The sequence below is a fragment of the Lissotriton helveticus genome, chromosome 2_1 (genome assembly GCF_964261635.1).
Source record: "Lissotriton helveticus chromosome 2_1, aLisHel1.1, whole genome shotgun sequence".
Lineage (NCBI taxonomy): Eukaryota > Metazoa > Chordata > Amphibia > Caudata > Salamandridae > Lissotriton > Lissotriton helveticus.
The window spans coordinates 930,132,044-930,148,389 of NC_136059.1; the positions used below are offsets into that span (position 1 = coordinate 930,132,044).

Here is a 16,346-nt window from a genome sequence, read left to right on the forward strand (position 1 = left end):
CCCAGCAGCATGGCTTTATTCATGGGAGAGACACCACTGCCCATGACAATACGGCAGTGGCAGCTTTTGATGCTGCGGGGTAGTTAAAAATCAACCTGGGCATGGTCTTAATGGATGCAGAAAAAGCATTTGACTGGGTGGCCTGGGAATATCTCTGGGCAACACTTATTGTATTTGGGGTTAAGGAAAAATTCCAGAAGCTGGTTGGGGGTATCTATTACAACCCTATGGCCAGATTACGATATTCTAATATTCAAACTACTCCTTTTTTTATTTGCTGTGGCGCAAGACAGGGGAGTCCCCTTTCCCCCCTTCTTTTTGATCTCTATATAGAGCCATTTATTCGGGCATTACTGGCTAATGATACGATTTGCCCACTGAATATTGGACAGCGCCCCCTGAAACTCACGGCATATGCAGACGATATTGATATTTTTTCTGAGGAGCCAAAGAAGGCTATAAAGAGCATTAATAGGGAGGCAAAGAGGTTTGGCCTTTTCTCAGGCTAACTGAATATTAATAAAACCCAAGTCCTTCTCTATTTTCAAACGGAATCTCAGGTTGAAGGGGCTTGTCCGAATGCTACCTATTTGGGGTTACGAATTTCATCTAAGATCGCACTTATCCATTAATTAAATTATGATTCACTACTAGCTGCTGTTACTAAGCAACTGAAGCTGTGGTATAAGCTCCCATCAAGTATCCTAGGTAGATGCAACATCATGAAGATGAAGATACTTCCTAAGTTTTTGTATCTTTTCAGGTCGATCCCGTTATGAATTCTTAACTTGTTTTTTAGTAAGTTGGATGGGGTTTTGAGTAGCTTCATCTGGGGCTATAAAAAAAATCAAGATGTGCCATTGGATTAATGAAGATCCCATAAAATCAAGGTGGTGTAGACCTCCCTGATTTCAAACTTTATTACAGTACAGATAATTCTTAAGGCAAGCAATCCACTGTTGGTGCCAAGTAACCTGCACATTGGGCGCAGCCAGAATCGGCGAGGGGCCACATATGCAGGGCATTCGAACAACAGGTGTCCAATAGTTTCAGAAAGCGCTGGGCAACCTGGACACGAGGCCATGTCTCCTGTGGACCATCTGCTAGTAAAAGCCCTTACAGGCAGACTCCCAACTCTCAGTTGGAAGTAAAGTTTGCGGTCCAGGGGATTCATGATAGTATCCCAGAATGCTTCCAGATACGGGCCCTGTTTAATATCCAGAAACATACCTGTCAAAGAACAGGGATCTGTTTTTCTGAAGAGCTTAGTGGCCAAGGACTTCCAATATAGGTCCTTGAGTACCTTCTTAGCGTTGATTGGATCCTCCCATAATTCTTTGAGGCCTAATTCACATAGCACACCCCGTATATGCACCAACCATTTAATTTTGTGGGTGTTGCCACTAGTAATTATGTCCAGCAATCCCCGGGTATAGGTGGTCAGTTCTGGTGTAGTCCAGATCCACCTCCAATAAAGTACTGGACGTAGGGATGCAATAATAGCTACTGGAGACAGCCCTAGGTCGTAAAAGAGAGGGGTCAGGGGGGTGCTCTAGGGTAATTTAATTAGATTACTTAAAAAAGAGTTTTCAGACACCGTCAGTTCCCTGAGGTTCCCATGCCCCCACATTTCAACTCTGTATAGTGCAGAGCTGATCACTTTACCCTTATAAACCGATAGTACAGGGGCTAACGGTTTAGTGAGGGACCTTAAATGTTCCAGACATAAAGCGCCAGTGAGCTGTCGATGTTTCAAAGTGGCCAGCGCAATCTGCTGCTTCCAGCATATATCGTTCTGGATACACACACCTAGGTAACTAAAGGCCTGAACCCTCTCCAGGGGACGGTTGTTCATGGTTACAGAGCCTCTAAAAGTTTTTGGAGCTTTAAAAGTCATAAACTTGGATTTAAGTACATTAACTTCTAAACCCCTTGTGTTGCAGAACTCATCAAAAAGCTTCAGTGCCTTTTGCAACCCACTTGGGGTTTTTGATACTATGAGGCAATAGTCTGCGAACATTAAAATGGGAATTTTAGCTCCTGTAAGGATTGGGGCATCAACATTGGAGTTAACAAAAATTCTAGCAACGTCATTAATATAAAGGGAAAATAAAGTTGGAGCCAATACACAGCCCTGCCGTACTCCAGATTCGACAGGTAACTGAGTTGTGACATTTCCAGGACTACCCCATCTGATCTGAGCGTAATTCTAGGTCATGAAGTTTTTTAATCAGTGAAAGTAAGGGCCTAGGTAAACCCATATCTTTAAGGACATTCCACAAAGTTGAGCTCTCAAATCTACAAAGGCAGCGTATAGACTGCCGCAGCCCAATGTCACGGTCTTCCAGTACAGCATTGTGAAATGCAATACCTGGTCGACCGTACTAATGGATGTTCTAAACACTGCTTGTAGATTGGTCAGGATGTTATAGTCCCGTTCCCATGCGAGTGTTTTATCCAGGATCAGCCTGCCAAAATTTTTTTGTGAGGTGTCGATCAGGCTGATCGGTCGATAATTTCCAGGCAGGGATTTGTCCCCCTTTTTAAAGACGGGAATAATTTCAGCCCCGAGCCATGATTTTGGAACGGGTGCGCCCTTAGCAATCATATTTGACAAGAGGAGTATATATGGGCCCCAAGAGACCCTATCTGCAAGAATAGATCCGCGGGAATGCCATCGATACCTGGCGCTCTACCAGGTATCACTAGATCTAGGGCGCGTTCCACGTCTTTCAGTGTAGATGGATCATCCAAAAATGGCAAGAACGGAATCTCAGGGGAAAGGTTTGAAGCATCGCCCTTCGCATATTGCGGCTCAAAATATGATACCCATTTATCGCGTGGTACCCAATTCTGGGGTTTCTCGGGGTTGCCATCCACGCCCCACTTGTAAACATTCCAGAACTTACGCGTATCTTTATGGTGTCCCACCTTTGCTCGTCCCAATAACGTTTGGCTTTAGCGACGCCATTTTTATAGGCGGCCCTGGCAAGGCGGATTTTAAGACTCTGCCCGGTTCTAATCGCTCTGCCCAGGTCTATACAGGCCTGTCTACATTCCCCTAAGTACCATCTAGGTGGTGGGGGAACTCGAGGGCCAAATTCCGTGCCAGGCCTAACAAAAAGGCTTTTTAGATCATCAAAAAAGGCCTCATGAATCCTGGTTGCCTCCATATTCCTTATGGTTGTTGTATCCTCTTTAAATAAAACGTCTACATCGCTTGTTGCTTGTGCTAATTTAATAGATATAGAGTCAATGCTCTGCTGGTTGGTTAAAACCTTGGAACATCGAACATGTCATTTGTTACGACAGTGTCAATGAGAGTGTTGACGTCCGTCTCCTCTCCATTTTGGTCTGGGGAAATCCAGTATGAGAGAGACAAACACAGGGGATTGTGATCGCTCTCAACCCTTTCCATTATTAGCATATCTTTAAGGAATTTTCATAAACCCAGACTAATCAAAATGTAATCAATTCTACTCGTTCGGGGGCCGTTCTTAAAGGTGTTTTTCCCTACCTTATCACCAGCGGTTCTCCCATTTGCTGATCTTAATCCCTTGTTACGACAGAGTGAATTGATTTGGAGCGATACCTCGGTCCATCTTTTAATTGGATCAAGATCGAGTTTAGGTATCCCCCACTCTCTATCTTGCTCATCTGACAAAGTCCAATTGTCATTTAAAAGAGGTACGAACATTACGTTAAAATCTCCCCCCACAATAAAGTTAGAATTAGCAGGTTGGGATTCTAGCATGTCTTCCAGGTGGGCCATAACTGCAGATTTCTTCCCTCCAGTACTGCGAGCATAAATGTTAAAGATATGAAGGGGCTCCTTGTTAGGAAACTCAAGTTTTAGTGCCTGCAAGTCGATATGGTTAATGGTTATAATTTTGGTTTTGTTGGCAAGATCCTGTCTAACCCAAATTGTAAGGCCTCCAGATGGGCGGCCTTTCCCTCTCTTTTCGGCCATAATGCTATAGTTCAGGTAACCGGGAAAATGGAGAGGTTCCAGAGACCAGGTTTCCTGAAATAAGCATATTTCAAACTGGCTTATAAAAGACGTCCACTCTGGTAACTCCACTTTAGAGTTAAGGCCTGCTACGTTCCAAGAAAGGATTGATCCAGGTTTACCACAAATAGAAACAATATCGTCATTAAGGGTTTCGCCCACTAAGGAGCGTGGGATGCTAGGCAAAGATGTGTATAAGCTCTAATGTGAGGAGTGGCAGGAATATCATAGTTAGACTGCTCACAGGATGCTCCTGGAGAAGCACTTTGTATAGTTAATTACACCCCGGAAAGAATTGTTAGATGGTCTCAAGGTGGGGCCCAAGGAGGGACGCACTACAATTGCCCCAAATGTGGGCTATATGCTGATGGTATTACCCACATGTTTGTTACGTGTCCTGTTTTAAGCCTTTTTTGGGATAAGATATCAGCAGTAATTAAACTTAGACTCTTGTGTTATTTCATACCCACAACAGCTGAAAAGATGCTAGTACACAAGGAAGACTGTGGTCGGTATAGGTATATAATGGCAATCATGTTGGTTGCTACCCGGCTGGCAGTATCAAGAGCTTTGATTGCTCCCAAAACCCCCACTGTATTGGAATGTGGCTAATTGTTAAAGAAACAGATGAAAGGGAGAAGTCGCTAGCTAAAGAAAGGGGTATCCAGGCCCTGCAAAAATACAGGGCCATATGGGGCTGTTCGGAAGAGCCTTGTGGTTAACTGGGGGGGGGGTGGGAGCTCTAGCCGGTGGTTCTTAGAGACCTTTCAGATATTTGTTTGCTTATAACCTTTTCTGAATGTATGTTTATATTTTACTGACTTTCATATGAATACTGGACTGTGAAATTCCCACCTTTTATGTTATTTTGTTTTCCTTCTTGACTGTACTTCTTTTTGACAATAAAAAAAGTTTTACATTTATTTAAAAAATGGATATACATTTTGTTTCAGACAACTCAGTTGATGTTGCTAGGTAGGTCACTTCATATATTACAAAGTTAGAGAAAACAGATATTGAGGAGATGTTTTTGCAGATTAACACAGCCTCGGCTTGAAAATGCTTTCCAATTCAGAGGTGGGGTCTTATGAAGATGGTCACCGCTTGAGCTCAGCCAGTTTTTTCTTGAAGTTATGGGGAATTGTTTGGGTAAGTCTAGGCCTAGCAAGTAAATGAACTATAATGTTAAAGTATTTTCACCTAGCAGAGTTTGACCTGAAAAGTACAGAACTTGTGAAATCAAATATGTTGGATACACACTATCCAAGAAGGTGTCCACATCTGAAAAACGGTGTCTTTATGGAATACTTCAACATTACAGCTCCAGAATCAATGTAACTGAAAACATAGAAGAATGGAAATATGTAGTAGTTAGATGTGAGGGTTGCTTGGTGAGACACGCAGAAGGAAATCAAATTAACCACAGAAAACTTAGTTGGCAAACTCTAGAAGAAGAGAGCGTTTCTATTTGGTACTTCCACAACTCTTCATGTCTTGGCATGCTGAAACAGAATTGCTTGAATAGTGTGACTGCTATGAAGATGCTGTCAGCGCCCAGAAAGGCAACATTCAGTGTTCAGACTTCTCAAACTACTTGCAAATGTTAAATAATGAGATTGAACAGGAGGAAACGATTGCTGCTGAGATAGCTAAAGAGAGCTCACAAAGCAGCCAATATTGTGGACCCTCAAGATACTCTCGGACAACCAATTTTTGAAAATAATTCCTCCACAAGAAGAAAGAATGTAAATGCTCATCATTTAAGCCATTAGTATTATACATAAGTGGTCCTGCTGGGACCGGGAAAAGCTTTTGATTTAAAGTTCTCACCACTTACCTACAAAGGACTACAAAATCACAGTTATTGCAGCACCAACTGTATTAGCTGCACACAACATTAAAGGAATTACTCTACATCGATCACTAATGCACTCTGTTAAAATGACAATAGATTGGAATAACAGACATTATCCAGTGAAGCTTGTCATGGGGTGTCAAGAGTATTGAAGAAATTGAAGCGTTAATCATCGATGAGGTGTGCATAGTCTCAAACTTAATGCTTGTATTCGTAAGTTGAGAATGCAACAGATTTATAAAAGTATGATGTGCTGTTTGGAAGAAAAATGTTATCTTCTTTGGTGACCTAATACAACTTACCCCGGTCAAGGGCAGCCTGATTTCAAGACATTTCTGCATGATGAAACTTAAAATTCTTTGGGAAGCATTGGCAATGTAAACATTTGGCTACATTTCCAATACAAGGAACTACTGAAAAATATGCGTCAAGCATCTGAAGTGGAATATGGAAATATTCTGAAGGACATTAGATTAGGAGTTCTGACAGAGGAGGGTAAACATACCTTAGAAAGACGACTTATCAAGAAACTATTCTCTTCTAAGAACACAGCAAATGTTAAATTTCATTGAAGAAGGGAAATCCATATCTGTTTAATGTCTACACTTCAAGAGTGCTCTGATTTTAATGAGCAATTACTAAAACTGGAGAAAGAAGAATTTTGGAAATTACAACTATTGACAAATGGAACATCATAGAGTAAAAGTGCTGCTAAGTGGAAAGCTACATGCAAAATTGTGTTCCATACAGAAATTTGTATCTGGGACTGCAGGATTTGAAAAAAGTTTTTGCAGATGCAAAAACTGTATATCAATTTTGTATCATAACTTAAATGTTGAAGAAGGATTAGTAAATGGTGCTATGGGTAAAGTTATTGATTTAATTAATTTTCTAAATAGGGATGAGGTTGAATATTTAGCTATAAAATTTGATCAGACTGATGATGTGAAAGAAATTGGTTGATGTGTTCCATGTTTTTTGCTTCTGGAAGATGTATATGTCCACCAGTTCCCAGTGCCTCTAGCATAAGCTATAACTATCCACAAATCTCAAGGTTTAGGGGTAGATGCAGCTTTTATTATTGATGATAGCACTGTATTTAAAGAAGGTATGTTATATGTTGCATTGTCTCGAGTAAGAACATTGGTTGTTTTTTGTTGATTTTGAATGACAGGAAAGTTAGTGCTAATGTAAGTTTTGAGAGTACAATCTGTTAAGAAGTATATGCACTCCTCATTTAGAACAGTGGCCCAGATGCATAAACAATCCATTTTGTGAGTTCCTAATTGCAAATTATGGCGATTCGCAAATAGAAAATTGCAAATGGAATACATGAAAGTGTATTTAACGCTTTCTGCGATTCCTAGGTGATCGCAAATGATATACCTCATGAATATTAATGAGGTAGGTCCCAATTTGCAACCACCTAGGAATCGCAAAATTCATGGGGATGGTGGCCTGCTGGGGTCAGCAGACCACCATCTCTGTGATTGCTTTTAAATAAAGCAATCTTTTTTTGTAAAGCAACCCGTTTTCCTAAACTGCCAATTCTGCGAATCGGCCATTTGCGAATGCAAAAAAAGCTTGATGCATCTGGCCCAGTATCCCATTAATGAAAATGGATAATCTGTCAAAAGTGGAAGCTCACAACAGAATGTACTGATGTTGCTGGAAAGTAGGAAAAGAAGGAGAACAAGGAAGCTGTTACGGAGAAAAAACTGGAGAATGAGGGAAATATTGTAGGTTACCAGTTGTCAAACATTTCTAGAGTAACTGCTATGCAAATCTCAATGTACTATTTAATTTACCACATCTTATGAATATAATTAAACAGAAACCACAGAAGAGATTATTTTCTGCACTGTGTCGTTCACTGAAATGTTTACATAGTGATAGGACTATAATACATTGTGCTTCAGGCATTCGAGATCTAGTAATATATGTAGTGGATCAGTATTATTTACACAGAACACTAAACAAGATGAACAGGAATTTATAGTGGTCATGCTTGGAGTTTTAGAAGAATCAAATATAGATGACTTATTTAGACTAAGTTACACATGGACCAATGACTATGGCTGTTATATTTCACAAGGACTAGGGGGCAGATTTACAAGAAAGTGACGCATCTGTAGAGACGCGTCACTTTCCCTGCCATACCCTGAGAAACCCCTGTGCCGTATTTACAATACAGTAACGGCAAATGAGCAACCCAATATACCCTTGAGGGTTTGGGCAAAGGATATGGTAGGGTAGGAATACCTTCAAGGGGTTTTGTTATTATACAATTCACATAGAATTTCAAAAATATTTGAGGTCCTTATATGTATAAGACCAATAGTGCAAAGCAACAAGCTCAAATTTTTATGCAATTTATATAGGTCACTGCAAGTGATCCAAAAGAGAAGAGAGGGAGATGGTGTGTATGAAAAAGTTCGTATTTAATACTCCAAAAATAAATTGTTTTTTTAAAAAGGGTACAGAAAAATAACAATGTTATAGGAGAAAATGATTCAAGAATGACAATCAAACAAAAACTCTCTATAATAATTGTAAGCGCTTGTCCGCTTCTTCACAGTTGATCAATTATTTAAACAGAGAAAGCGTATATGTCGACGTTTCGGTCTCTAGTCTTGAGTTGAAGAGACCATCCTCAGGACATATAAATCATATCTGGAAAAACCCTGAAAAGACAGAGTTGTAATTAAAAAACAATCTCAATCGCCTATACTGGGATAAAAATAATTTTAACTACTCTTCTATACATATCACACCATCCCTCTCTATGTTTAAAGACAATCATTCGACGTCTAACTGAGTTCAAATGTACATTGAGCCAGCAATTTATACATCTATGTAAGCGTTGTTGCGGAACTTTGTTACACAATACATCTAAATTTCAGAAAATTATGCATTTATATCAACTTTCCATCACAAGCTGGGCATGTCTATCATGACAACACTATTTATGTTAACCCTTTTTCCATATTTATAAACATTGTGTTTGCAGGATGTATTTATCTTACTGAAGCAGTCGCATACTTGGAGTTCTACTCAGAAAGGCTTTTGATTTAATCACACAAACATTTTTTTTAAACAGGAATTCCTACAACATATAAAAGTATGGTCCTAATTACATACTTGATATAATTATTTGCAAAACATTCTAACAACCCTGAAGGCGAAGAAAAAGTTGGTATTATACAATGGGAGAATTTACTTACACACCATTTACTTCGAAGTTTACAATCTGGTTGCTAAATGCAAAGGTTTACAAATCACAGAATCTACCTAGGATCTATATATACCTGATAAGATGGGGTCTTGTAGCCCCCAAATACAATTTATTGATGATTAAAAAAGGTGATCAATAATGCTCTGTGTAAGAATTAGAGTAACTTGATTAGCACTGTTGGAGTTTCAATGGAACTGGGGTTAAAGGTTAACTTAAGTGAGATCATACCTTCTGTATAGCAAGTGGCATATGCAATCTTCTACTTGAATGTATTTCGGTTGGTTCAGCTCAAATAACTCTCGCAGTTTAATGCGGGCGGTTAAGAATTGTTAATCTGTTTGAGAGAATGCTTATATCAATGCTACATTTAATATATGAACAACCAGTTTTTAAAAAAAAAATGCTTGATGTATTATTACCTTCTGCGCAAATTGATGTCGCACAGAGTCTTCCCCTTTACTTTAATTCTTTATGGAAGACAAGAGATCTGTAAATCAAAAGCAACAGAAATATATGAAATATTTTGTTGCATCATGACTATTGCTTGGTGTAGTCAGGGCTAGTTTCAAGTTCTCAATGTTTATAAATATGGAAAAAGGGTTAACATAAATAGTGTTGTCATGATAGACATGCCCAGCTTGTGATGGAAAGTTGATATAAATGCATAATTTTCTGAAATTTAGATGTATTGTGTAACAAAGTTCCGCAACAACGCTTACATAGATGTATAAATTGCTGGCTCAATGTACATTTGAACTCAGTTAGACGTCGAATGATTGTCTTTAAACATAGAGAGGGATGGTGTGATATGTATAGAAGAGTAGTTAAAATTATTTTTATCCCAGTATAGGCGATTGAGATTGTTTTTTAATTACAACTCTGTCTTTTCAGGGTTTTTCCAGATATGATTTATATGTCCTGAGGATGGTCTCTTCAACTCAAGACTAGAGACCGAAACGTTGACTTATACGCTTTGTCTGTTTAAATAATTGATCAACTGTGAAGAAGCGGACAAGCGCTTACAATTGTTATAGAGAGTTTTTGTTTGATTGTCATTCTTGAATCATTTTCTCCTATAACATTGTTATATTTCTGTACCCTTTTTAAAAAAACAATTTATTTTTGGAGTATTAAATACGAACTTTTCCATACACACCTTCTCCCTCTCTTCTCTTTTGGATCACTTGTAGTGACCTATATAAATTGCATAAAAATTTGAGATTGTTGCTTTGCACTATTGGTCTTATACATATAAGGACCTCAAATATTGTTGAAATTCTATGTGAATTGTATAATAACAAAACCCCTTGAAGCTATTCCTACCCTACCATATCCTTTGCCCAAACCCTCAAGGGTATATTGGGTTGCTCATTTGCCGTTACTATATCAAGCACAGACACTGGTCTGGTGTGGGCCACTATAACTAGTGGTTTGTCTCAACTATATAATTTAACTATATGTCTGAGTTAGAGACTTTGGCCTACTCGGAAGAATATATTCTAAAAATAGCTGGTGGTCCTTCGTTATTAGGTAACAGAAATCCATCCATACAACCAGCACATGAAACAGATCTGAATCAACTAGAGAGGCTAAAAAAGAAACTTGTGAGAACAGAACTCCATGCCAAGTTTCTCACAGACTGCTTAAACGCCAATATAATCCCTACGGGGTTACAAATCCGAAATATCCCCATAATTTTCACTGACGATGAGGAGTTCAAAATAGGTTTTAGCTTCTCGGCCAACTGGTGTTCACGCACCTGGATGGTGTTAAGCATTTAAACCGCGTTCAGACAAATCAAACTCCTGACTACAGAAATAGAGGCCCTGGAGAAAAAAATAGGGGGAGACTCCACGATTACCAACAGCAAATTCCTCTTAGACAAGGTCCAACAGACAATAAAGGAGTTTGAAGAGTTTAACGCACATAAAAAAACTGAGAAGCTCCAAAACGACATCAGGAGATATAAGAAGGAACGTACTTATCCATACCTCACTAAAGATTTCTATGCCCCACAAAACACAAATCAACAACAAAGAGGTAGAAAAAGAATTAATTTCTCTGACACTATTTCTGAGTCAGGCAGTGATAAATCAGGCGACACTAATTACCATCAACAAGATCAACAGCCGTCCACCTCTCGGCAAACTCCTTTTTTAGGCCAGGACAGCAGAGGCAACCCCCAACAATACAGATCACAGCCTCAAAGGAGAGGATGGAACCGGAACCAATATACCCCAGGGTTCCGCAAGACTTGGAATCAGTATTACGAGTGGTAATACCAGATCAATCCATCCCTATTTTCAACCTCTCTAATCATGTTTTGTCCGAACAGGAAATTGAGGTTCTATCGGCTGGTCTCAGTTTTGTACCAACTTTCAAAAATGAGCATTTCCAAACTAGATTGGAAATATATAGATTTTTCAGATCAGTCCGACTCAAAAACTTTTTTGCAAATAACATTAGCAATAAATATTTGGGCACCACAGGGCTTCGTAATCCATTGACTTTTTATCCATTGAACTCTATGATCAAAAAAGAAGTGATTGCATTTGAAAATGCTATCCTCATACAGGTTGATAATCTTTTTAAGAAAAAGATACAGTACAAATCTAATTTTCCCCAAGAACAGCAAAAGGCTCTACGTGACCTTCAATCTTTGGAGGTTACCGTAATAAAACCCGCTGATAAAGGCGGTGGCATTGTCTTATGGGGTTGTGACAAATACAACACTGAAATGATGAAACAGCTATCTACCAAGACGAACTATAGGGAGCTACCAACTAATCCCACTCCCCGGCTATCAAAAGAAATAAGTGCACTGAGCAAACAAGGTTTGGACGGAGGATGGTTAAATGAAAAAGAGGCATCCTTCCTAATCAATAAAACACCTACAGTGCCAGTCATCTATCTATTGCCTAAGGTGCATAAGGACCTTTCAAATCCCCCTGGTAGACCGATTGTTTCAGGATGTAATTCTATCCTAAAGCCTCTGGCCCAGTATGCGGATTACTTCATTAGACCATTTGCCACTGAACAACCATCATATATTCGTGACACAATGGCAGTCATAAATGCAGTGGAAAACTTTGAGTTTGACCCCATGAATGATATACTTGTCACCATGGATATAGAAAGTCTCTATACTTCTATACCTCAACAAGAAGTATTGACTATTCTAAAAACTCTTTTAGGTGATCGCCCAAGACCACATGTGGTTCCCACAGAATTTATAGTTGAATGTGTTCGCATTTCATTATGTGAAAAAAAATTCTATATGAGAACACATTTTTCCAACAATTAAACGGAGTAGCCATGGGAGCAGTCTATGCTCCGGATATAGCAAACATTTATGTCTCCCATTTTGAAACCCAACATATCCACGATGTATCCAACCCCTTCAATAATAACATCCGAAGGTGGTTGAGATACATCGATGATGTATTAATGATCTGGCATGGCACTGAATCTGATTTACAAGATTTCCATGTTTGGCTGAATACTAGAAGCCAACATTTGAAATTTACTCTGGAGTATAGTAATCATGAAATCAATTTCTTAGACATCTCCATTAAGAATGATATTTCAAATCATTTATACACAAGTTTATATACCAAGCCAACTGCTCGTAACACTCTCTTGAAATATCAAAGTCACCATCCTCAGGCCCTAAAGGATGGGTTACATTTTGGCCAATTTTTGCGTCTCCGCAGAAATTGCACTTTGAAAACTGACTATTTCTTTGAAGCTAAAAAACTCAAAGAAAAACTCAAAGCCAGAGGTTAACCATCTAAGCTCTTAAAAAGATCAATGAAAAGGGCTTGGTACAATCAGAGAGAACATTTATTGACAGTTAAAGAACGCCCCAAAAAAGACAATTTAGTCTGTGTGACAACATTTGGAACGCACTCTAATGGTGTTAAACGGATTATACTAAAACAATGGAATCTGTTGTCATCGATCCCAGAGTTTAATCAAAAGCCTCTTTTTGCATTTAAAAGAGGCACAAATTTGCAGGACCGATTAGTCCATGCATGTGAGAACAAGAAAGATCATAATGTGGTGGATAATATGAGACAACTTATCCCTATTATTGGACATTTTAAGTGCAGTAACTGTCAAGCATGCCAAACTACCGACACAGTCAAAACGTGTACCATCAATGATGTAAACATAACACTCAGGTCCTTCTCAAATTGTAATACCACCAATGTAATTTATTGTATAAAATGTCCGTGTGATTTGCACTATATCGGCAAAACCATTCAGCCTATAAAAAAGAGGATATTACAACATCAATCTCGCATTAGATGCAAAACTGAAAATGCACCTCTTGTAGAACACTTCATCAGATTAGGACATACTTTCAATCAAATGACTTGGTGGGTCATCGATGTAATTAAACCAACCAAACGTCAATAAAATGTGGATCGGATCCTTACCTTAAGAGAAGGTAAATACATCTGTAATGCCAACACAATTGAAAAGGGCTTGAATAGTGCATCTGAATGGCACACCTTAGCCTGTCTGTAATAAACAACTGGTGTTGTTATTTAAGCTGCCTATTTAGATATCCATACTTGCCTAAACTGTTAATGTAGTAAATGGACACTGTATAGAATTCAGGAATATATTAATGTAACAATGTATATTGCCCGTTTTGAATTATGAAGGCAGTATTATATATATGACTTTTGTGATCATGCAAATTTCTATGCTATGAGAACATCAATTGGCTAAGGATAACGTTCACTTTCGAAATCTTGAATATTATACCTGAGATGATTTATAAATTGTGACTTAAACTGAGCCTTTATTTTGTCAATTTTGTTTGGAATTTGTACTTCAATGTATGCTCTAGCAATTGTATAAATTGGGTTACATACCGTGTTTTAGTTATTCATAATCGATAAAATGCCACACTTGTGTCTGTTTAAACTGATGTAAGTATTATACAATATGCTCAGTACATCAATGATACAAACATATCAGTGATAAATGTAAGTAGTTTCTTAGTCGATAAGATCAATAAAGTTATGATTCGAAATAGTTTAGACACATTGTGAAATCGCAACGATGATTATGCCCTGACAGAGAGACTAGATGAGAGTACATTATTGGCCCCTTTGTGTTTGCTCATAAATGAGAGGTGATTACAAACAAAAACAATGATTTAAATTGAGAATTTGTATAATTTATCAGGTAATCTCCCATTTTTTGTCAACACCGAAAAATGATAGGATATTTCATTTAAGGCCACATAAAGGAAATGTTATAGTAAAAAAATGCAGTCTATTTTTATTACACTGCAGATTAAAATTACATTTCCTAAGCAAGCCACAATAATTTGCCAACTCAAAGATGGAGGTGTAATTTGTTCTATCTATGTGAGCGACATATGCCTAAGTAAATGTTAGTCCTGTTTTGATCTTCAAACGGTAATCCCCCATTTTTCCCTTAATATCGAAAAATGATAGGATATTTTATTTCAGGTAACATTAAATGAAATGTTGCAGTAAAAACGCAGTGTACTTTGTTATACTGCTAACTAATATTAAAATTCCCAAGCCAGCCACAATGATTTGCCAACTCAAAGATGGCGGCGTAATTTGTCCTATCTATGTGAGTGACATACTAAAATAATGTTAGTCCTGTTTCGATCTCCAAACGACAGGCTTTATAAACACAGTACTTGGCTGCACTCAATTCTTGCTTCATTTTGGGTGCATGCGGCCACGCTGACGATTTATTCAGCTCTTTATGCAGGTGAGAACTTGAAACTAGCCCTGACTACACCAAGCAATAGTAATGATGCAACAAAATATTTCATATATTTCTGTTGCTTTTGATTTACAGATCTCTTGTCTTCCATAAAGAATTAAAGTAAAGGGGAAGACTCTGTGCGACATCAATTTGCGCAGAAGGTAATAATACATCAAGCATTTTTTTTAAAAAACTGGTTGTTCATATATTAAATGTAGCATTGATATAAGCATTCTCTCAAACAGATTAACAATTCTTAACCGCCCGCATTAAACTGCGAGAGTTATTTGAGCTGAACCAACCTAAATACATTCAAGTAGAAGATTGCATATGCCACTTACTATACAGAAGGTATGATCTCACTTAAGTTAACCTTTAACCCCAGTTCCATTGAAACTCCAACAGTGCTAATCAAGTTACTCTAATTCTTACACAGGGCATTATCGATCACCTTTTTTAATCATCAATAAAGTGTATTTGGAGGCTACAAGACCCCATCTTATCAAGTATATATAGATCCTAGGTAGATTCTGTGATTTGTAAACCTTTGCATTTAGCAACCAGATTGTAAACTTTGAAGCAAATGGTGTGTACGTAAATTCTCCCATTGTATAATACCAACCTTTTCTTCGCCTTCAGGGTTGTTAGAATGTTTAGCAAATAATTATATCAAGTATGTAATTAGGACCATACTTTTACATGTTGTAGAAATTCCTGTTTTTAAAAATATTTTGTGTGATTAAATCAAAAGCCTTTCTGAGTAGAACTCCTAGTATGCGAGTGCTTCAGTAAGATAAATACATCCTGCAAACACAATGTTTATAAATATGGAAAAAGGGTTAACATAAATAGTGTTGTCATGATAGACATGCCCAGCTTGTGATGGAAAGTTGATATAAATGCATAATTTTCTGAAATTTAGATGTATTGTGTAACAAAGTTCCGCAACAACGCTTACATAGATGTATAAATTGCTGGCTCAATGTACATTTGAACTCAGTTAGACGTCGAATGATTGTCTTTAAACATAGAGAGGGATGGTGTGATATGTATAGAAGAGTAGTTAAAATTATTTTTATCCCAGTATAGGCGATTGAGATTGTTTTTTAATTACAACTCTGTCTTTTCAGGGTTTTTCCAGATATGATTTATATGTCCTGAGGATGGTCTCTTCAACTCAAGACTAGAGACCGAAACGTCGACATATACGCTTTGTCTGTTTAAATAATTGATCAACTGTGAAGAAGCGGACAAGCGCTTACAATTGTTATGGAGAGTTTTTGTTTGATTGTCATTCTTGAATCATTTTCTCCTATAACATTGTTATATTTCTGTACCCTTTTTAAAAAAACAATTTATTTTTGGAGTATTAAATACGAACCTTTTCATACACACCTTCTCCCTCTCTTCTCTTTTGAATCACTTGTAGTGACCTATATAAATTGCATAAAAATTTGAGATTGTTGCTTTGCACTATTGGTCTT

The 16,346-nt window shown here is 37.9% G+C and overlaps 1 long non-coding RNA gene across 1 annotated transcript; it reads left to right on the top strand.

The window, feature by feature from the left end:
• The first annotated feature begins 14,952 nt into the window (after positions 1-14,952).
• Positions 14,953-16,126, top strand: LOC144819545 (uncharacterized). Its single transcript, XR_013607438.1, has 3 exons — positions 14,953-15,023; positions 15,108-15,213; positions 15,993-16,126. It is a non-coding gene; the product is annotated as an uncharacterized LOC144819545 (long non-coding RNA).
• The last annotated feature ends 220 nt before the right edge of the window (positions 16,127-16,346 follow it).